Below are 22,366 nucleotides of genomic sequence, written 5' to 3' on the forward strand. Positions count from 1 at the left end.
TACATAACGGTATGTTATGTATGGATTTGTTTCGAAGGGAAAATTGAAAATTGGTTTCGAGGAAAGCAAATGAAGCAGTAACTGCCTCACTTATCTATGTGGACACCCGAACCGCGCCGTAAGGGAAGGAATAAAGGAGGGAGTGCACTGCAAGTTCTGAAGCAGAAGACGAGTGTCTGGAAGGGCCACAGGCTTCTTTCTCCAGTGCATGCTTCAATAATAGAGAAGGGGGAGGGGGGCATACGCAGCAACATTGTCCATGGCCGCAGCAAGGCGACGCTTGAAAATACGGTGATTTCGACGGACACCGGGAACAGTGACACTCCAAAGCTAGGTGCGGTCTGGCGCACGTTTTTTCGCGAGCTGATAAGCCGGAAAACCCTCCGCGGCCGTGCGCATGTCATGGCTGAAGGTAAACTTCCTCCGATAGAGGAACAAACGCAATATATCACACGAAAGATACCAATGCTTCGCGTTGTACAGGTCATGCCTGTCCACTATCTGATATGTGGAACCATGCGGCAATATCGGGCTTATCCGGAGGCGCTCTCCATGCCGTACGCGCGTCGAGGCAAGACGGTGACCTTCTTACTTCATGTGTCCTGAAAAGAGTGCATCTGTAACCGTCTTGACTTTTACTCGATCCTGTCATCTTTCGTCCCTGATATATTGCCTGCACGGACACGAAGGCAGGAAGTGAAGTGAACGACGCTGCACTGTAAACACAAACTACCCTATAAGGGAGTAAAAAAGGAGCAAATGGTCGTCTAGTGCACCGCCTAATAGGGGCAGGTGTGTCCCTATACGAAGCTCTGGTATAGATTTCCATCACTAAACATGCGGAATACGTCCGGCTGACGACGGAAACAGATTCTTTCTTCAAAACATGCCAAGTTCTTATAGTTACCGAGATTTTAACCGAAGTTTCAACCTCTCCTAAATGCAAACCTCAAGGCCTCCGGCGCCGCGTTTAAAAGACTCCTTTCATTAATAACTCTATCAGGTTACTTTACCGAAGCAGCGCGAAACACCAGGACAGGACGAGCACACGGACACAGCGCTGAACTTACGTCCGATGGTTTATTGAGGGTGCACCAAAGCACAAAAAAAAATGCATTACAATCAACCTTCCAGGGCAGAAATGGCGTAGCGCTAAGTAAAGTTGAAATCAAAGCGCGAAAACTCTGCGATGAAGTGAACCTGAAAAACCTAACGGCGTCCATTGACAAAAGTAAAGGGGTGTGCCTAAAAATCTTCACAGCAAAAACGCACAAGCTGGACTGTCCTCTCTGAGCAGTACTTACTTAAGATCGAACATGGCACAAATCTCTAGCATTATTCCTGCGGAAGTAACTGAAACTAACTTTTACCCATTGATGATCCGTACCAGGTGAAAAGTTCCAACAGGTGATCGAGTTCCTACAAGAGAATCCAGAAAAATGCTTCACGGCATGCTCCATTGACATAAAGGATCTATATTGTTCCCTTCCCCAAAGGAAATTGCCATCTTGTGTACAAAAATGCATGGCCCCCGTAGTAGGGAAAGGCAGCATAGGGCGACGCATAGCTGTCCCCAGCACGCGCAGGAACTTCGTGTTTTTTTCTCGCCATGTCACTGTCGAATTCAAAAAGCAACTCGGCGAACAGGTATTATGTCATCCAGACCTTCTCAGTGTGCCCATAGCGCGCCGTAACGTAGCTTCCAAAGCACCGCGGCTTATAATAATAATAATAATAATAATAATAATAATAATAATAATAATAATAATAATAATAATAATAATAATAATAATAATAATAATAATAATTGGTTTTTGGGGAGAGGAAATGGCGCAGTATCTGTCTCATATATCGTTGGACACCTGAACCGCGCCGTAAGGGAAGGGATAAAAGAGGTAGTGAAAGAAGAAAGGAAGAAGAGGTGCCCTAGTGGAGGGCTCCGGAATAATTTCGACCACCTGGGGATCTTTAACGTGCACTGACATCGCACAGCACACGGGCGCCTTAGCGTTTTTCCTCCATAAAAACGCAGCCGCCGCGGTCGGGTTCGAACCCGGGAACTCCGGATCAGTAGTCGAGCGCCCTAACCACTGAGCCACCGCGGCGGGTCACCGCGGCTTGCGAGACTTGCAAATGACGGTATCAGTGCAGCAGATGGTGAGCCAAATGGCAAGGCTATAGGCATGCCACATATGGCCGGCTGGGTCAGCAACGCATGCCTTGTAGCTGGCATTGGACCTTCTCAAATCGCTGGTATCGGTTGATCATTTACAATGTGCAGTAGTTTCGCTTTCTAGACTGATTCTGCATCGCGCCAACCGCTCTTCGCCTTCTGTACTCCTGACGCTATGCCCAGCCGGCAGACAAAGCACGCACGGTTTGACCGGATAGGTCATCGGTGCGAGCGGGCTTGGCCGGTGGTGTCGCTAGTTTCAAGGCCTCCATTTTATTTTTCTTTTGGACCATCACTCTCTTTCAAAACAAAGAAGGGGGGAGGCGAGGTTGTATCTGACTACATATAGTCACTAGAGGCAGACCAACGTGGTTAAACCCAACACACTTGTAAGGAAAATAAAGAGTTAAGTGGAGAGCACGGTATGCGGCAATGAAGCCTTTATTTCTTTATTTTTTTTGCACAGTGACCTCAGTACATTACAACCGGGAAGACCCTAACGAGATGGAGAAAAGGACCCGTGGCGTACTCTTCAAATGTCGTCTGTGTGTATAGCCTGATCAAGAGCTCTCACCAGGGCTTCTCAAAAGCGAACCGAAGACGCTTATTAACTACACGGAACCACGCACGCGTCGCAGCCACTATACCTGTAATATGCGTCACAAATGCAGAACGGACGCACGCGCCGCGGTATGCGCTGAGAGGAACGTGCGCAGGGTATGTTGCAATGCGCGCACGCAGGGCCCTGCACGACACAAGTGTTTCGAGCCCAAGGCATGGGCATCTCGATAACTTTCTGCATGACGCCAAGGCACGAATACAATGGATGTCGCTCTGTTCTTGCACACAAAGCGGGCTGGAAAAAGCTAACAGAACAGAGCCAACAAAGATAGATCAAACCTAGACAATACATAGCTGTGTTTCGCCGACGGGGATGTGCTATAAATGCTGTACTGTATCTTATGTGTGTATGGGGGTTTAACGTCCCAAAGCGACTCAGGCTATGAGGGCCACCGTAGTGAAGGGCTCCCGAAATTTCGACCACATGGGGTATCTTAACGTGCACTGCCATCGCACAGTACACGGGTCTCTAGAATTTCGCCTCCATCGAAATTCGACCGCCGCGGCCGGGATCGAATACTGTATCTTGTATTGTCACTGGAACATGCACTCACGAAGGTTTGGTTTGGTTAATGGGGGTTTAACGTCCCAAAGCGATTCAGGCTATGAGAGACGCCGTAGCGAAGGGCTACGGAAATTTAGAGCACAGGGGGTTCTTTAACGTGCACTGACATCGCACAGTACACGGGCCTCTAGAATTTCGGCTCCACCGAAATTCGACCGCCGCGGCCGGGATCGAACACGCGTCTTTCGGGCCAGCAGCCGAGCGCCATAACCACTCTGCCACCATGGCGGCGCGCTGACGAAGGTGCGGACAAATTACGGTTGCCGTTTTTTGTCACTGCGTGCAAGTGTGTGTGTGTGTGTGTGTGTGTGTGCGTGCGTGTGTGTGTGTGTGTGTGTGTGTGTGTGTGTGCGTGTGCGTGTGTGTGTGTGTGTGTGTGTGTGTGTGTGTGTGTGTGTGTGTGTGTGTGTGTGTGTGTGTGTGTGTGTGTGTGTGTGTGTGTGTGTGTGTTTGGGGGGAGGGTATTTCTTAAAGGGGCTGTGAAGGAGGCTCTAATAAAGTTGCGGCATGCCTGGGATATGCCGCTTCACGAATAGTGTCCAGCAAGGATTTTTTAAATGCGCTTTGTAGAAGCTGAGTTATCTGTAGTTAAAATTTAAATTTCAGCGTCTTCGCGGCTTTCCCTCTCCTCTCGTCAGTTTTTGCACGCCGGAAGGTAGGCGCTCCTTCGCCGACCCCCCAGGGGTCTGGGAGCGAAGCTTCCCGACCCGCCGGAGCTAAGCGGCTTATTGGCCGCGGCCACGGCAGCTGCCTGACGTCTGAAAGAATCTAACCAATGGCCACCTCTCACCTTGTCTACGCAGATGAGGGGGACGAAGGAGGGTGCGAGAATGAAAAAGTCGCCGGGAAGGGCTCGCCAACTTTGAAGCGTGATTGTGGGTCGTCTGCTGCGTGTAGAAGAGTGTTATTTGGCTCTGGTTTTCATGGCGACACAGTGCAGTGATTAAATGAGTTAATGTGCTCTCCTCGGAAGGCATTTCAGAGCCCCTTTAAGGTGTCTTAACATAAGCTTATTTTTGCGTCGTCGCTGTGGCTCTGTGACCTACAGCAGATAATTTCAAGAATGACGACACACATATCGCAAAACCAGCAGAAGGGATACAGGGACACGCATTGATGAGCCATTTCAATTTCCTTTCAACAGTCTGGAGGTCGACCTGTCTTTTGATTAGGCTCTCTGTTAGCAGCATTTGCAATATCCAACTGACTTGCGCATCAGTCGCCGCAAGCTAAAACACTCAGTTGTCCAGCTAACCGTCAGAAATGTCTGATAGATAATCGCCAGTTTCCGAAAAGCAGCCACTGGGGACATTTTTACACGAAGAAAAAAATTAAATAGCTACTTGTCCTCGTACTCACACGCAAGGAAAAATGAGCGGCTGAAGGTATACGAACCGTGATGGAAGACCAACGTTTGCTACTTGCAGATCAATGCAAGTCTATACGGACGATATTCTCGCAATGTGTATGGGTTGGTATACATTAGATAAAGACACTGGGACAAAAACTCAGCAGACCCGCCAGCAATTACCCGCCAGCAATTACGCGCCAGCAATTACGTTATCCAAGACCGTCCGTGTTCGAGTTCCTTTCACAAAGCTGGCTCGGTAACAACAGCTGCAGCCATTCAACCTCATTTTGAACAATTGGTTTTGTCGAGACTGAAGCACGGCAGCCAACACGCCTATCGCTCTGTTCCAAGCGAAGTGGGGTACACATGGAATTTGCCCTCTCCCGGCGAACGATTACTGATCCACAAAAACGGTTTAGCCGTCAACGGCTGCTTCCATGCATATTATCGAAGCTTCATATCAGGAACAATAATTCATAAAAATGACATCCCCAGTCTTCTCAGCGTTGTTAATCGAAGCTCATCATATGTCTTTTTATTGTTTGCTTAGAGGGGTGACGGAGCTTTCAATTTGATTTCGCTTCACAACACTGCACGACACAACTATATAATTACGCTGCAAGCGTCCGCAATGCGGGCGTATCCGTAAGTAATTCTTGAAACTCTGGAATGTCACTGCTAAGCATGCTTGACTGAACAAAGGCGCAGCTACATCAGCGTACACCTGAACGCATCGATCATGTTCGTGGTTCTTTATGCGTCACTGGTTTCCCAATCAGTCTGTTGTCCAGGAAAAGCAACTGTTGGCGCTGCAATCTGTCTGGCATGCGGATCAAAGAACTCGCTGCTCCCTTTTTTGCAGGCCGCGCCCAAGCCTAACGCGTCACTGGTTTCCCAATCAGTCTGTTGTCCATGAAAAGCAACTGTTGGCGGTGCGATCTGTCTGGCATGCGGATCAAAGAACTCGCTGCTCCCTTTTTCGCAGGCAGCGCCCAAGCGTAACGCACGCTCATCTCACCTGATGAGACACTATATTGCATCTCCAGAGCGCCATTCTGACAGTGGTGATCACAACTGCGCTATACTTCGCCGATATCAAGCGGCCCCTTGACATCGGCAGTTGCAAATGGTGAAGTAGTAGCTGTAAGTATTGCAGCCGGTGTTTGTGGGAGGCGTGACTTTGGTTATATTGCATTGGTGCGTCTATACGCCGTCGGTTAAGATGGGCACCGCAGACAAGGAAGTTCCTCCCTCTCCACCTGCACTGTGGTGCTGATAATACACGGGCCAAATGGCATCTCATGTCAGCTTAAATGAGGTGGATTCTGCTGCACGCGGATCGCGATGACAGCGTGAGAAAAACCAAATCGACCTCGGCGCAAGCACTCTATCAGAGAACGAGCAGCCAGTTACACAGCAGCTGTGATCAGATGCGCGCCAGTCGTTTTCGGGCAGCGGCAACGTCCGTCTTCAAGACAGGCTGCGCACCTGACGTAGCTATAGAGCGCCATTTGCACTAACCGTTGATTCGCACTCTGAGATCGCTAGAGCATAAGACCGCGATATGTGAACTTTGCAATTTTATCTGCTCAACACGCATACATCCAGGAGACTTGCAGGGATGAGCTGGCGTTGCACTGGGGTAAGTTAAAGGCTTGGCGCTCCACTTGCGGCGAGTGCATAAATGCATTTTGTCGGCTACAATCGGAGAAAGGTGCTCCCTGCTGTTAACAGCGAAGCTGTTCCAGCGCATATAGTGTTCCGGGAATTGCAGCGATTCGCGCGTTTTTAGAGCAAATAAACGATTCGGGAGGCACCTTCCCCGAGTTCTATGGCGGGACATAACGGCACGACGCAGGCATTTCTGTGTCACTGCGTGCTGCGTGGGGCGCATTAGTCACTCGCACATAGCGCCGCGGGCTGCGTCGTTTTTCTGTGCCACCGCCTCATTCAGTTCGAGCTCGCTTCAAGGGTACGTTCTCGGCAGAAAAAATAAAAAAAAAATGGAGGAAGAAAGCGTTATGTCCAACCTTGCTCTCTAGCCGACGGCTGCCTTTACGTGTCCCTTTTAGTTTCTACAAGCTCTACATTTATTACCCTCCAGGCGGCTCTGCCGACTCATTCGATAGTTGGTTCAGGAATACCGGGGCAGAGGTGGGCATCTGACCTCAAAAATCTGAACCTCACCTCAACCTCAATAAGAATTTGCCGACCTCAGTCAACCTCAACCTCATCAGTTGAGGTTGAGGTCTCCTTAGACGCCCTCACCTCACTTTTCCTGAGGCCACTGCTGACCTCACTCAACCTCACCTCAACCCCAAATTGCGAGGTTGAGGTCGGCTGCTCGACCTCAGAAAACTAACAAAAAACAAAACAAAAGCGATTAAGAAGTTTTTCAGTTAAAAACAATTCTGAGAATCCTGTGAGACAGGAAAGCCAAAATGATGATGGTATTATTTAACAAGGTGCCTACAGACACGATTGATGTGCACGCAATAGGAGAAGCTTATAATCTGGGATGAACCCTCAGAGAGTGTATGGCCTGCGGGCAGGGGTTTCCCATACGCGGTTACTACCAGTACGTCGGTGAGTACTTTATATGTGTCAATACTTGGCAGCCTGCTTCCTGTATACTTGTTCGTATTGGAAGCCTCCCGCTAATTCACGCACGAACCGGCAATTCACAAACACAGCCTTTCTACACCATCTACCATAAATTGGGAGGAGGGGGGGAGGAATTCACGATACTCGTCGATGTACTTTCCAATGCGACGGTTATGTAGACGCATATCACTATATTTCGATTTTCTAGCTCTCTCCGGCATAGCGAGAATGCTCTTTTCAGTCCTCTGTATGTTTGTTGCCTTCGAAAACACTTAACAAGCTGCGGCTGTAGTCCACCAACAGGGGCACGTTGTATTTATGTCCGTGTAGAAGCGAGCGGCTTCTTTTATTATTGCGAAAGCATTAGATTGCTCACTGTCAAGGTCATATCGGCAAAAAAGCATCCGCAAGAAACGGCGCCATGCGGCGTCACGAGCCGACGAGTCACGCGACGAAGATGATGACGTCACATAATTAATCAGTGCTAATTAATATGATTGGGTAACGCTAAGACTAATTGGTATTATTAGTGATGACATCATATGAGTGTGACGTCATACCAGGTCACGTGACGGCGATGTAACGTGAGATCAAACCTAGTCACGTGACGACGCTGTAATATGACATCACACCTACTCACGTGACAACGATGTAATTTCTCGTTATACCAGGCTCCCATCCACCCCCCTTCCACCCCATTTCAAGATCCATATGGATCCCACATTACTACACATGCGCGCATGACACATTACAAAGAGCGCCCACAACCCGGCCCACATTAAGAACATTCGGATTGTCCAGCAGGTAAACGTGCCAGTTCTCATGTATATCATACTGCAAATATCATGCAACGACACATGCCTTTGACTCTCGAGATGAGGGCGATGATGATGATGCTAACAGTGTATCCTTATGAGCCTGGGGAAGTCTGATATACCGCTGCCAAATTAAAAGTTGCCAGAATATTGATTAAATATTGTACATTACCCAGCAACCGAAGACAATTACTTTGCGGGAAAATAGGATTACCTGCAGCTAATAATTAAGGATGATAATGTTCCTGGGAGGTCAAGACCCTCCCCTGTTTGCGCCACTTCCCTCCAGGTGGCCATGGTAATTGTTTCGAAATCCTGGGAAATCTCCGATGACTCGGTGAACCCGCAGCATTTTGAAAGAAAGGGCTAGATTACGTCTTCGAACACTGTTCCAACTATTAAAATCACACGGGTCAAAACAACTGACCTAGAACGGGGAGCGTGAACCTTTCGCTCTCTCTATCAGGATCACCAAGGCTCTCCGCTCAAATTCCCCGGCAGCGAAATCTTTATCCGAGTACCCCCCCCCCCCCCCCCCCAACCCACCCACCACCCCTCCCCTAACCCGGGGGAAAAAAAACCGCCTAAAGTACTCATACGCCTCAACAGAATTCTGGGTACCATTTCGTCAACCAGTATGAGACAAGCTGCTTTAAGGCAATCACTTGTTTTCCTTCAAAGCTGATTAATCAATGGTACGCCAGCATCCTCCACGTTTTTTACCCGCGAGCACTGCGCGAACATTCTGCGAAGCCGTTTAAGGTGAACGATGGGTCTCTGCAAAATAGTTAAAGGAAAGATAACGTGTAGTGTCTGGTCGTCTGCAAGGCAGGCCGCCAACTTAACTGATCCCATAGGAGAAAAGGAAAAAAAGAAAATAATTAGAAACATTCAAACAAAAATCGCACACTAAAAACAGAAGCGAACAACAGTGTGCCCCATTAAACGTCATATTAGAAGGTTTGAAACAGTGACTCAGCAGCACAGCGCGAGCATGTAATCAGTTCCATTCACACATCTTCATTAATAAAAAGGAAAAAGAATCGGCTACCACATCATCATACATTCATTATAGCTTTGCATTTTTTCGGCACTGCAACACCGCTATGCTGGCGCGTTCGCCTCGTGTTGTGGTGTTTCGGTATAATAAGCGAATTTCCGAGAACGAACAAGGAACAGGAGACCAAAGAGAGGTTATTCGGAAGGATAAAAAAGCGAAATTATATTTGTATCTGCTTGCATTATGAAACGGGAATATCAATAATTAGTGTGAGATTCGAAAGGGAAGTCACCGATCAAAAGCTTCGACGGTGTTACAGGTTTTTCTGGCTTAGTGCTTTATAAATCAAATCAGCAGGTGTCATTATTAGGAACCACCTGAATCACATTCTCTCGCCTGTGCCGACTACTCCAGTTTCTGTTAAGTCAGCTTGTAATGTACAGCAGGATCCCCTTTATTCGACTGCAAGGCAAGAACCATGACGTCAGCGCCGGCAACGAGCATGAACACGAAGCAGTCTTGCCTGGGGCCATCCGCACTGCGACGAATTTATTGCGCGCTTGTTGGACTGAACTTATTTGTTTGCGGCATAAAACAAAGCTACCGCGGGCCAACGTGAGTTACGTGCTTTGCGCGCTCCTGTGAGTTTGAGCCGACCGGCAGGCAGCTACGGGTGCTACGCCAGCGGAGTAAGGGGGAGGGAGAGTGGCGTGCTGTGACAGTAACACTCCTTCCGGGAAGACCAGAGGGGTACGTCTTCCTGTAGGCTCGGACTGAACGGACATTACGGCGCAGCACCGGAAGCTAAGAGGGAACTGCAGCATCCGGTTGTTCAAACAGGGGAAACCGAACACCAAGCGTCATCACTGCATGCACATTGCGGCGGTGCCCTGCAACTCAGCTTCGGAGGCGGCACTCGTCGGAGTAAGACGTGGCAACTGCAAAGTATCGACCTCAAAATTTCGGCCTCACCGAATGACGACTTCACTCAACCTCAAACTCACGCTTGAGGTTGAGGTCTCATTTGCTGACCTCACTCACAAAATTTCGAGCCGTCGCCGACCTCACCTCACGACGTGAGGTTGAGGTCTACCTCATGAGGTTGCCCACCTCTGCACCGAATTGTACGTTGATAAAAGCGCATATAACTTTGCCACTCATTACCAAAGTTTCTTTCCTGGAAGTTCTATTTTTCTTTTTTTTTTGCGTTCCCGTGCATGGATGTCCTTCCAGAAAATCTCCCTAACAGATAACCGTCCAAAAGCAGGGCGATATTCGCGGCGGACAGACGGAAGGAAGAGGCACTCGGCCCTGTTTTCCCCCTCGAACGCACAACCCGCAGTGCGCTACTGCCGCGCCCAGACGGCGCTCCTCGTCTGCGCTAGAGAGAGCATCGCAGAAGGGCGCATGGCTGCGAAGCCCTCGGGAGTCACGTTGGCTGGCGGCTAATGGCCCGGCGGCGCACCACATCCGCTTTCACCGCTCCCTACGCGTCGCCTCGCCGCCTCGCGTCGCCGTACATAGCCGCACGGCCCCCATCGGCCTCGGGGAGCTCGTTCGGAAGCCACTTGCGGCGCCGCTGCCGCTTTGGCGTCGAAAAGGGCGCGCGCGGACTGCTCCGCGGCATCCTCGGTTTTTCAGTGTGGTTCGCAATGCAGACTCACACTATCAAGCAACGCATGGACAGCTGGAGCACCGTGGTTGAGGACAGCATTGACGATGGGAACGATTGGACAGCGCCGACAATCGTTTCAATCGTTTCTATCAACATGCACCAACCAATGCGACAAAAGTCCACTTCTTGATCAGCATTGACCTCCGCAACCTGGTTTTCACTATGGGGTAGCGGTTCGCGCTGGAGTGCATGGATGAAACGAGACACGAGGACAAGGAGCCGTTCTATGCCTCCTTGTTGAAACCTGGTCCTCTTTAACGCGCTCAGATGGCTTGCTTCGACGTCACGGCAACTGCCATGTTGTCGAAGCGAGAGCACAGCCAGAACCTGTGCGTTTCTGTTGTGCGCCAGTGACGTTCTGTTCGGGGAATTTCGCCTTCTTCAGTGAATTTTAGCAGTATAAAACTTGGCGAAAAAGGAATATTTTTCATGGGTTTTCAGGACATGTGAACAATCTAAGTTATCACGTTTTTTTTTCTCCAAGTTTCCGGTTTTTCGAAATTGCTGCAGAAAAAAAGGGCCACAAATAAGGTTTTTTTTTAGCATAATTAAGATCATTTTCGGTTACGGTATGTGACATCACCGTTCTCCGCTTATCACCACCTGCTCTAGCTCGCACCGTGCAAGCTATACGTGGTTGGCTATCATATGGCAACCATGTTGTCACGTGCAAGCCATCTAACGCGGCCGCGCGTCGAAGTGGCGACCCCGCACTTTGCACTAAAATCGCAAGGGAAATCAGTCGCTTCCTCTTACGCTGTCAGTCGCGCACATTATTTCTTCGTCCAGAGCAATGGCGGTACCCGCAACACACATCGAGCTGATGGGCCCTGCTCAGCCAATCAACGACGCGATCGGCTTGCATGCAGCGGGTGTATGACGGCGATGCGTCATAACGGAGTGAGCATGCGACCACGGAGAAGAGGCCATTCAACACACAGTCCTGGCGATGAGCATTGCGGAAAACCGTCGTAAACGGTTGATCAGCGGTTGTCCCCGTGCACACTGCCCGCCTGCCGATCGGCGCCCGTGTGTTTCAATGTTATCTCACGGCCGCTTTTTGCGTCGGCGACGGGGCTGACTCAGGCGCAGAATCGCTGAGCGTGGGCGAACGAGTAATGGGGGAAATGTCCGCCATTTACATACGCGTTTTCGCCTTTGCGCGCAAAACAGGTGTTAGACGACTGCTTTGTTTGTTTTTGCTTCTTTCTGACGTCTAAGTATTTACTCTTGCCGATGTTGCTTTTTGCGTTTGCGCTTCCTCATGTTGCGAGGAAAATAAACAAAATCGGTTCTATTTCAAGGGAGTCAAAAGTGGCAGAAGTAACACGGCAAGCGTGGCATGTTCTGACATACATACTGGGCTTCGCACTTGGAGCGTATGAGAAGGTTTCCTACATGGGTATGCATAATTTCCGCGCTTCTCTGGCTCAGTTTCTCTTGGCAGTGTATCTGTCGAGTAGTATGTGTTCCATCCGCTACAGTTCTGGATTTTCCACTTTTCTTCCTGATCGTATTCGTGAGCATACTTTATATGCACTAGGGGTTTTTATCATATGGAAGTATCTCCGCGTCACATTTTCAGAATTTCTGATTCAGCCTTGTATTTTCCCTCTTGAATGACTTGACATTAAAAGATCGTCTGAGAAAACTTTGGAAAACCGTGTATAAAAAACAGTAGCAATAAAAAGGTTAGAAGCTCGAAAAAATAGCAGGCCCTAAACACGGGTTTGTCGCTCCACGGGTGGCCATCTAGTTCCTGAACGCGTCAGGCATCTTTTTCAGTTGTAATGGTCTTCGTGTGTCGAAATAAAGTCGCCATTAAGGTCTTGGCAATGATGCTCCCCCGGCTACTCCGAAATTATCAAACTCAAAGGCAAATTAACATGCGAACGGACGGAAATCGAATCGAGACAAATGAGACTCTTTTATCCCTTCCCTTACGGCGCGGTTCAGGTGTCCAACGATATAAGAGACAGATACTGCGCCATTTCCTTTCCCCAAAAACCAATTATTATTAATTAATGAGACTCAAAATGTAGCGTTAGTGACATAACTAGTGGCCGCAAGTCGTCCCACTGCGTCTGACGTATACTGTACACAAGCAATAGATCTGCGAGGAACTGACGTCAGCGTTTTTCTGTCCCGGGCTCTCTCTCATGCCATCTCGCCTAGTGCTTCGTTTCTGACGTCCTGAAATGAGGTTATATAAAACCATTGTTGCTCACTTCAACTTCCGGTATTAAGATTTCCTGTTTCAGGGACTGCTTTCTCTGCCAATAAATTGCGCGCAACCTCTAAGGCACGCGCGTATACCAGTTCCAGTGCGCGCTTTTCGTGCGCCTGACCGTGGGGAAAAAAAAAAAAGCGAGTAACTTTCGAGCCAAGCGTTCACCGGCCGTTCCGTTCCATTGCCAACCAGACGAGCTACCAAGCGCGGTTGTCTGCCTGGAAGAATTATGGGGGAAAGGGAGGAAGACGAGCCCGCTGCACTGAAGCATGCTGCTGGAGTATATGTACACACGCAGCAGTCGCGAGCCTTGCCAACACTTTCCCGAGCGGCCAGAGTCGTGAACGCCGCCAAGGTCTGCCTCATTTTCAGGAATGACCATGGCGTTCCCGCGCTCAGTTAGCGGCGTTCAGGGCAGCGTCATGATTGCCTCTCTCGTTATCCCGGAGCGTCTTGGATGCCCTGAGTATCCTGGATGAGGAACGACGCTTCAGGTTTTCTGCAATCCACCCCTCTTTGTGCAGCTGCCGCTTGGGGGCTAGACCGGCACGCGCTGCTTTAAGGAACCAGTTCAGGGAATCAAAAATAGGGATAAAGCCAAAAACGAAAGAAAACCAGGAGAAATCTGTTGCTGACTTAGTTCCAACAAAGATTACGCTCGCACGTCGATGCAGACGACGCTTCAACCTGCAGTTAAGCGCGCTTGCACTGTGACCGAAAATGTTCAACCATGGTTGTTGCACGGCTTATGTAGGTACTTCGAGTTCAGTGGATATATTGTTCAGGTTCTCCGCATATAAACTTAAGACTCGGGATGTGCCTTCTAGTGAGCATTTCAATCATTTTTGTTGTGCGCTATAGGAACTACTTTGTAAGGATTTGAAAAAAAAAAGTTTCATTTTGCGGACTAGAGTAAATGAACGACCTTGCAGCTCCATCCTTTCGAGAAGCGGCGCCACGTAAGCTCCACGAGAGAATTTCCAACTAATTAACTAAATAACGCCAGATAGTGTGAGCATAGGCCAAATGGTATATGTACTTGAAGCGGCACTAACACAGGCACTCGTGTCTGTCACTTGATTGATGATATTTGATGATATTTCTGTCCCGTATAGGTGCAGTTTTTCCGTGCAGATAACGCACAGGTGTACGCCCACAGATTTCATTTTGCAGACACCGCCCTATACCTGTGCTATGTCTCTCGACCATTGTGCGCGGTTTGATGTCCATCTGTGAATGCAAGCATCCCCTACAGATTATAAGTCGTCGGCTTGCATTCCCGTTTCACGGAGTGCATGCACTGCGGAGCCCAGGCGGTGCATGGATCACAGATATGGCCGAGCGCGCTCTCCGCACAGACAGGGATGAGTGTCGCGTATACAAGAGACAATGGGCCATATTGAGTGTAGATGTGTCCCCGTTCTGTGCAAGAGCGACAGTTGGCGCGGATCTCTCTGGCCTGCTTTGACAACCGTCCTGTGTCGGGAGCGGTGATCGCGGGGCCCTGGGCCCCCTGGCCAGATTAAAGGGGTGCCGAAAAGGTGATAAGGGTGATCATTGCTTTCCATGCACAGCTGGCACCCGAAATCTTGAGTCGGAGGGAAATCATTGCTCTTCGCGCGTGTTCGTTGCGTCATTTTTATCTCCGTCATCACTGTCACCCACTTAATTCCCTCTTCCTATTCCTCAAGCCAACCGCGTTCCCCTTCTCCTCGACCCGCTTTCCTTGATAGTAGGCCTGGCCATCACTGATCGGCGGATCTTAAATAAATCCACACTCTTTCAGCACAACTATAGTCGGATAAAACTCAAGAACGAAGCTGCTTTTCCCCGTTAAAGCACCCCTTTCCAGCCAATGGCGTCGGCCGATTCTCGTGACCCTGCTAGCGTGACAATGCAGAGAGTGGCAGATGAAAGGGGACAGTCCCCTCCCCGCATTGTCATGCTAGAAGATTCAGGGGAGTCGGCCGACGCCATTGGCTGGAAAGGAGGTCCTTTGTCGGGGAAAAGCCGCTTCGTTCTTGAGTTGTATCCGACTATAGCATGCGCGAATGCCGTGCTGTAAATAGGTGTAGCTGTTTAGCAAAAGAACGATCCTTGGAATTTTCCAAGACCTTCCTTTAGGTATTTCGCTTATAAAACTGCGGGCTCCATGGCCTGAACTCAAGCGCTCGTACACAGACCGTGGGCCGATGTCGCCCATGCACACTGTCACATGACGACCTCTGTCCATCCTTCCAGCTGTGCACTGCATGTCTGTGCTGTGGGGGCAGCTTATTTAGTGTTCTTGAATCTCTGTTGATATTTCTCTCAGGCAACAAATGATCTGGATCCCGAAAGGAAGGCTAAATCTTTTTCCGACCGTGAAACCGAGGGTGCGCTTACACATTCACCTTCGAGCCTCAAAATCTCGGTGGCTTCCACAAGCAATATAAAAATGTTGCTGTCATTCCTCGCATGCACCAAATTTCACACAACCTTAAGAAAATTGGAAGGAAAGCAGGACTAGTCGTTGCCTTTTCCGCCCCCCAGCGCCTATCGCAGCTCTGTGGGATTGTAAATGAAAAAGAAAAAAGGAACAGAGGCTGCACCACTCGGCACAGAAATCCCTCAACGGAATGCGCGGAAGGCGCCGTCTACTCAATTCATTTGTCTTGTCGCAAGGTATACATCGGCCAAACAGGCCGATACATCAGTGAAAGGCTAATGGATCACAAGAATGACTTATCAGGTACATCACTCGGGAATCTGCCAGTCCACTGCCGAAACTGTCACCCAAAAAAGCCATGCCACCCAGTGTTCGAAAAAGCCACTGTGTTAAAAAAGCGACGATACAAGCTGACACGTGAAATAGTGGAAGCCACCGAGATTCTGAGGCTCGATGGTGAATGTGTAAGCGCACCCTCGGTTTCACGGTCGGAAAAAGAATTAGCCTTTCTTTCCGGATATGTTTGACTTAATCTTGGTTTTACAAAGGAGCAACACATGATATGGCGCGAGAACAGCGAGTACGACACGTGATATGTGAGAAATGCTGAAGCGAAGGAGGAAATATTCATTTCGAAACGTAGTGCGACGAACGATGAAGCCAGGTCCGTGCTTTGATAGCCTTTGGTAAAATTGGTATTTGCTTCCTTAAAGACGGTGGCCCTGGGTACTCCAAGAAATTAGCAGCTGTCCAACGGTTTAGCCAAACCGCCACTATTCGTATACAAGCACAATGGATCGTTCGCACGCTCGGTTCAGCCACGAAACAAATGCGGATACGCCAAAGAAAAAGCTCACTGAGACGCCATCGTTTACGTCCTGAAGGAAAGTACAAATGTGTTCGTTTTTTTTTCTCGTAAAACTGCTGCTTTGGTGCGCAAAAAAAAAAAAAAACATTAACCGTTGCAAAACAAAAATTAGCGGTAGTCGTTTTTGATAGTCATCTCACTCGTGAGCGCTTCGCAAGCTACTGTACCAATTCAAAGTTACCCACAGACCCCATAATGGTGACGTCACAGCTGGCTGCCTCCTGACCTTGCGTCATCGGGGCGAAGCTGCAGAAGTGCCCGTTTGTAACCGGGAATGCCGGCGGGCGCTCGGCGAAAGCGGGCATCTCCAGATCGTGGCTGCCGGTGCGTGCAGGGCCTCAGCGGCAGCGCCGCGCGCGTTTCCCTCCGTGGGCGCGGCCCCGCTTTTACGGGCCATAAATACGCGCCGCCGCGCAGCTGACAAGTGGGCCAAGGAACCATATGAGACGCCCGGCGGCCCCTCACCTCCCTCTGACGTCAGAGCCGCCGCCGCCTCCCGCGCGAAGCCGCGCCGCGCACCCAGACGTGGGTCGGCCGCCGCGGTTCGTGCCTAGGGTGCGCTGCCTATGTGCTAGCGTGCTACCGCCCGCGAGCATCGCTGTTGCACGCACGTAGACCGCAGGTCGAGATTGATGGACGGCCGCCTCCATCGGCGGGCTTTGTGTAGTTCCGTTTGGCCGCGAAAGCCACCGTTCACGCACTGAAAGCACGAATGCGCCTTGGAGAAGAAAAAAAAAAAAACAAGTAGGTAGAGGAAAAAAAAAAGGGGTGAAAATGAGTGCGTTTGCCGCTTGACAGCCGGCATTCCAAATCACGACCTCGGGTTCGGCATGTGCTCCCTCCCAGTCACACCACCGCGCGTCGTGCTCTCGGCAGTGGGTCGCGACCGATGCTGAGCGGATGCGCTGTCGGCAGTAAATGTTTACTGGATGCGGGTGTGAGAATAAAAAAAAAAGATATTACTTCGGTGCAGACACTTATAGGCTAGTTGCCTGAAATGTCTCAAGGTATGAATGGACGTGCATGGTCTAGTAACAATTCCAGGTGGCTGGATCGCGAGGCAGTACTGTACCATTTTTTTTTCCTCCGAGCACACCATCCGTAAAGCTTTCCTGCCGATATATATAGTACCTTAGTATAAAACAGTGTCGACGCGCTAGCTGGTGAAGGTTGCACCGACGGAGACACCGCCTCTGCCTCTTCATCTCCCGTTACAGCGACCCGGGAGCAAATATATATCCATAGATATATATTCCTACCACAGCGCTGCATTGCACTGCAGTATGTATAAATAAATAAATAAATAAATGCCCAGGAAAAAGTAGCGACGCGGGAAGAAGAGAAGAGCGCATTTTGGATTTACATAAGCCATCCGCAGGGTTCTCGAATGTGTTCTTCCCGCTTCAACACCGCCGAAATGCAGCGACCGGGAATGCAACCCGCTGCCCCGGCGGGTCAGTGTCGGGGTGCCCCGTAGCAAATGATACGCAGGGGCGTGCCAACAGACGGGCGCTCAAGTGCGCGCACGGGAATCGCGCGGCAGTGGGCGACGCTGACAACGACAGGTCCGAGTCGCGGTCGCCTCGCCGTGGCGTCGAGGAGAAGGGGGAGGGAACCTGGCGGAGAACGCGATCAGCCTGTTTACGATAGCGTTTGCGGACGCCCACTTGGCTCGTGGCGCGGCGAGGTGAAAGTCGTGGGCGCCTGCCGTCATTCATTTGCATGAGAACGGCGCTTTTCAGGCGACGCTGTCCCAAAGACAGGTGCCACATAAGCCGCTTCGACGGAACTGCTCCGCGCGCGCGCGCGCGTTCCGGGTCGGGGAACCGCCGAACAGAAAACGCGCGCGCGCAAAAAAAAAAAAAAAGCGCAGCATAATAGGTGGGATGAAAAAGATGAAGACAGCAGGCCGTCATAACGGTGTGACTCGCCACCGCGTCCGTGACGGCCGTGAGTCAGTGCGCCCGGTGAACCGGGACACTCTGCGTGGCATGCATTGTGCGTGTGCGCACGCGTCTCGATTCAACGTCATCGCACCGCCCAGAAGGAGACATCCTGAAAAGCCAAGGCTACGGAACGCCCATAGCTGCCACGTACTACGCCATAGTGACGTCAGAAGCGATATTTGTGAACCGCGACCCGTCAGACTTTTTATGAGCCTATATTTGCGGCATGGTCATCAGCTAAAGAGAGCGCCAGTTTAGGCAGTATACACGTTAAGAGAAATCACGGATCAAGCCTGTCAGCGCTTTCATCTCCTTTTTGTTGAAGCCAGGCTATTCGCGCGTATTGTGCGTTGTCTTCGCGCAGCTATGTTGAACACGAGTTTACTCTGTAGCTAATTAACAGCGCACGACATATTTGAGGTATGCGAGAAGAGTCTATGGTAAAACAGCGCGGAAAAACACGAGGACGGAACAAACACGACGACACGAGCGCTGCTTTACCATGGATAGTAGTAACCAACTTTCCCAGCTTTCCGTACTTCGAGAAGAGTCTGTCGCGAAGGAAAAAAAGATTAATGGGGGTTTAACGTCCCAAAGCAACTCAGACTATGAGACACGCCGTAGTGAAGGGCTCCGGGAATTTCGACCACCTGGGGTTCTTGAACGTGCACTGACATCGCACAGTACACGGGCCTGTAGAATTTCGCCGCCATCGAAATTCGACCGCCGCGGCCGTAAGGAAAAAAGGAACAGGGCCCATGTTCGCGGTGCTTTTCGTCTGCATTATATTGGCACTTGACTTGGTTAACGTCTTAATTGGCAGTTAAAAGGCCAACCGGCCACAATCCTCACTCGCTCTTTTCGGTGTATACTGTTGCGCTTAACAACACTGTCGCCGTTCTTTAAAAAATAAGCAAAAACTGCTGTAACTGGCCTCACTTCACTGGCCCCACTTTATCCAATTCGTGCGTCGTACGTCGCATATGAAAGGCAAGGACCTGTTGCGACGTTAGCTGTCACGCTGTTACGCGCATGTAATGTACGCGAATCGTAGCAACCGCGAGCATTGCTTCACCCGAGCCGCGTACACCCGCAGCCGCGCGTCCGTATACAGCATGCAGCACGTGACACGCGCCAGCGTGCTGCTGCTGCAGGTGCTGCTGGAAGCCCATTTGTCGATACAGCGCGAAGCGCCGCGGCTTCGGCGCTCACTCGCAAACGCTTCCTGCATGGTGTTTCGACGGATGCGGAAATAGCACGTTCAAGGCGAGGCATTCTGCCAAAGAGACGGAAATGCGCTATTTGCGCGCGGCTGTACGAGTCACCCGGCCGTATGCACTGCCGCAAATACCGCCGACCGATAACCGCGACTGCGCCTCGCCGTGAGGGCTTTCTTTGACTTGGCCTGTCTTTCTCAGCCCTTTGCAGTCAACGCCTGTGGCGAAAGTTTTCGCTCGGCAAACGGCGCCAGCAGCAATTCAAAGACGGCGATTCCTTCCATGACCCTCGGCGACGCCCACTTTATTGCATGCGCGCGTGCATATACGACGCTCCGCGATGTCTTTTTCACGCCCGCAGGTGACGTTAGCAACGATAGCGGCTCTTGAGTCAGCGCTCGACGTCAGTGAATTTCCGCCTGCGGTAGACATTGTGACAAACAAATGGACACCTTTTGTCTCGCGGCTGCTGGCGGAGTATGCCGTCGCGAACAAAGGGCTCGAGCAGCTGAAAAACCGCAGCACAGGACGGTACAGCTGACGGCCGCTTACTTCGACGAAAGCGAAACCAAAGAAACAAAATAGAAAGAAGAAGCGAATTTTTTTCGATTTCTGTTTCCCACCGTAAAGCTTTCAGCTCAAGACGTAGGTGAATTTCTGCAGCGGCAGTAAAATTTGTGGCTCTTGGCTCGTTAACTTCAGCGCTGCCCTAGCAGAAGGTTTTGACAGAAGTCAGCTATTTTACTTCTCTTAAGCGCGTAGTTCTTACAACTAATCTCGCTGAGCACGTCCCGTGCTCACTATAGCTTAGCCACCTCAGACGACCTGAGCGAACGAAAACAACTAACGCAGCGCCCTGTAATTCGGCTTCTTGTACTCGTAGGAACAGTGGCTTGTATGACACTGAAACTTTTATGCCTGAAAAAGAAATGATGCAGCGGCGAATTTATGGGCAACATTTCTGTCTAATTTACACAATGCATTTCTTGAACTTTCTTCGCTTAAAAAAAAAGAAAAAAGAAAGGGGAAAGGGTGATAACGATGCTTTCCTACACGACATTTCTCTCTTACGGAGGGAGATGGCTCCCCACTTTTATTCCGCCGCTGAAAAGAGCAATGCTGTATGGTATTTTCCTCTCCTTCCTTGTTGCTGTTATTGTGATGACGTGTAATTTATATGATATAAATGCAAGACGGGTCCAAACAGTGATTCACTACACCCGAAGTTTTCGGCAGAGAGTGAGAAACGAATAGGCGTGAGCCGTCCACACGAAACTTTCCGGCTTTTGTCCTTATCCGCTGCCCTAATTAATTACGCATTCCGAGAGCCAGAAACAAACACTTTTCTTGAGCGACTCGTGTTCGAGCGCACAAGATGGGAAGTGCATGTAGCTCATTGCAAAGAATGCAAGCCCAGATTCTGGGAAACCACAATAATCGGGTGGTTCACAGACCGGAATGAAATATTAATCTTGTAAGCATACGCGATGGCACGAGCCGGTGCCATGGAATGTGTAAGTGATCCATCGTTATTGCTGACGCTGAGTGAGATTGGATTGTTGACAGGCAGCGCGATGTTTCGATTTACGTGAATTGCACCTCCCATCTTGTTGGGTTTTTCATTCGTTTTGTATATTTGTTCTTTGCTATGTGCATATATAAGGAAAGCAGCGATACTAGTAAACAGTTGAAAGTTCGCGCACGTTACCTGTCTCGTCTTACCGTTCTTTGTTGTAAGCTCCTGAGTTTAGGCACAGCGCGCCAACACCTCAAAGATGAAAAACGAACTAGCCACCATTGCAACATTGAATTATTGTTCGACCAAAGCAAAAATACCATGCACTCAAGCTTATACAGCAATTACTGAAAACTTTCATTAATGGCTATATAAGCTTGACTCCATGGTATCCGTCTGGATGTGAGTGTATACCCGAACAGTCGGCCTGGTTGGTGGTCCTTGCAAATTATTATAGTTAAACCAAGATCTGCACCAGCGGCGGCTCCAGGCGGCCTAGCGCCTGACACCACCCTTCTACTTCACAATTGGCGGGCCTGCATGCTCTCACAAGGTTACTTTACCCTTTCAGATAAATTTGGATGTATGCTGTTTCAGTATTTAACTAAGGTTAGGGCAAGGTTATTTGTAACGTTTCGGAAACGTTAGAAAAAAAAAGACATTAAGAACAATATATGAACGTTTGACCGAAACAACAAAGTAACATCGCTATGTTTTGGTGCTGCCTGGGTTACTACCCGAGTAAATATCTGTGGCACAAAATCCAAAGCTTGTTCGATCATTAAACGGTGCACAGTTACGCTAAACCATGTGGTTACGGCGCGATGGGCATGTGTATTAATTATAAAGAGCAACTGTTACAATTCAAAAGACCACAGGTCTAAATCGAGTATACCTTTCTCGAGCGGCATATGCGAAAAGACTCAGTAGTCAGAAGTTAATAACAGGCGGTATTCCATCCTCTGGTTTCGTAGGTGCGTTACAGCGCTGGAAAATGAACCCGAAATGAGGACGCGAAGTGCGCGGAACTGACGGAGCGTCCGAAAGGGGCGTACTCAAGCAGTGACGTGCTGCGCGCATTCCAACGCGCGGCAAGCACAAGCCGCGGCGAACTACATGCCACATCGCGCGCGCAGTCTGTGCGCGAAAAAAAATAATCCTTGTGATTTTTTTAAAAGAACTTATTCACCGACCGGAACAAAAGCATTAGCTTTAAGCCTGAATGTTTTAGTAATCATCAAGATATTACAGTGCTGGCATGTGACTGATTTAGCCTCGAACACAAAACGTCACGTCACTAGAGACGGCAGCGCGCCCTCGCCGACGCGCGCGCGTAGAGCGGGCGCAGGCGCAAGCA

At 49.8% G+C, this 22,366-nt stretch overlaps 1 long non-coding RNA gene across 1 annotated transcript in view; it reads right to left on the reverse strand.

Moving 5' to 3' along the window:
• Positions 1 to 16,746, reverse strand: part of LOC144133838 (uncharacterized) — a 40,974-nt gene extending 24,228 nt beyond the window's left edge. The window contains exon 1 of the long non-coding RNA XR_013315109.1: positions 16,557 to 16,746. This is a non-coding gene — a long non-coding RNA (uncharacterized LOC144133838). The remainder of the gene's footprint in view (positions 1 to 16,556) is intronic.
• Positions 16,747 to 22,366: the final 5,620 nt, after the last annotated feature.

The sequence above is a fragment of the Amblyomma americanum genome, chromosome 1, assembly GCF_052857255.1.
Source record: "Amblyomma americanum isolate KBUSLIRL-KWMA chromosome 1, ASM5285725v1, whole genome shotgun sequence".
NCBI lineage: Eukaryota > Metazoa > Arthropoda > Arachnida > Ixodida > Ixodidae > Amblyomma > Amblyomma americanum.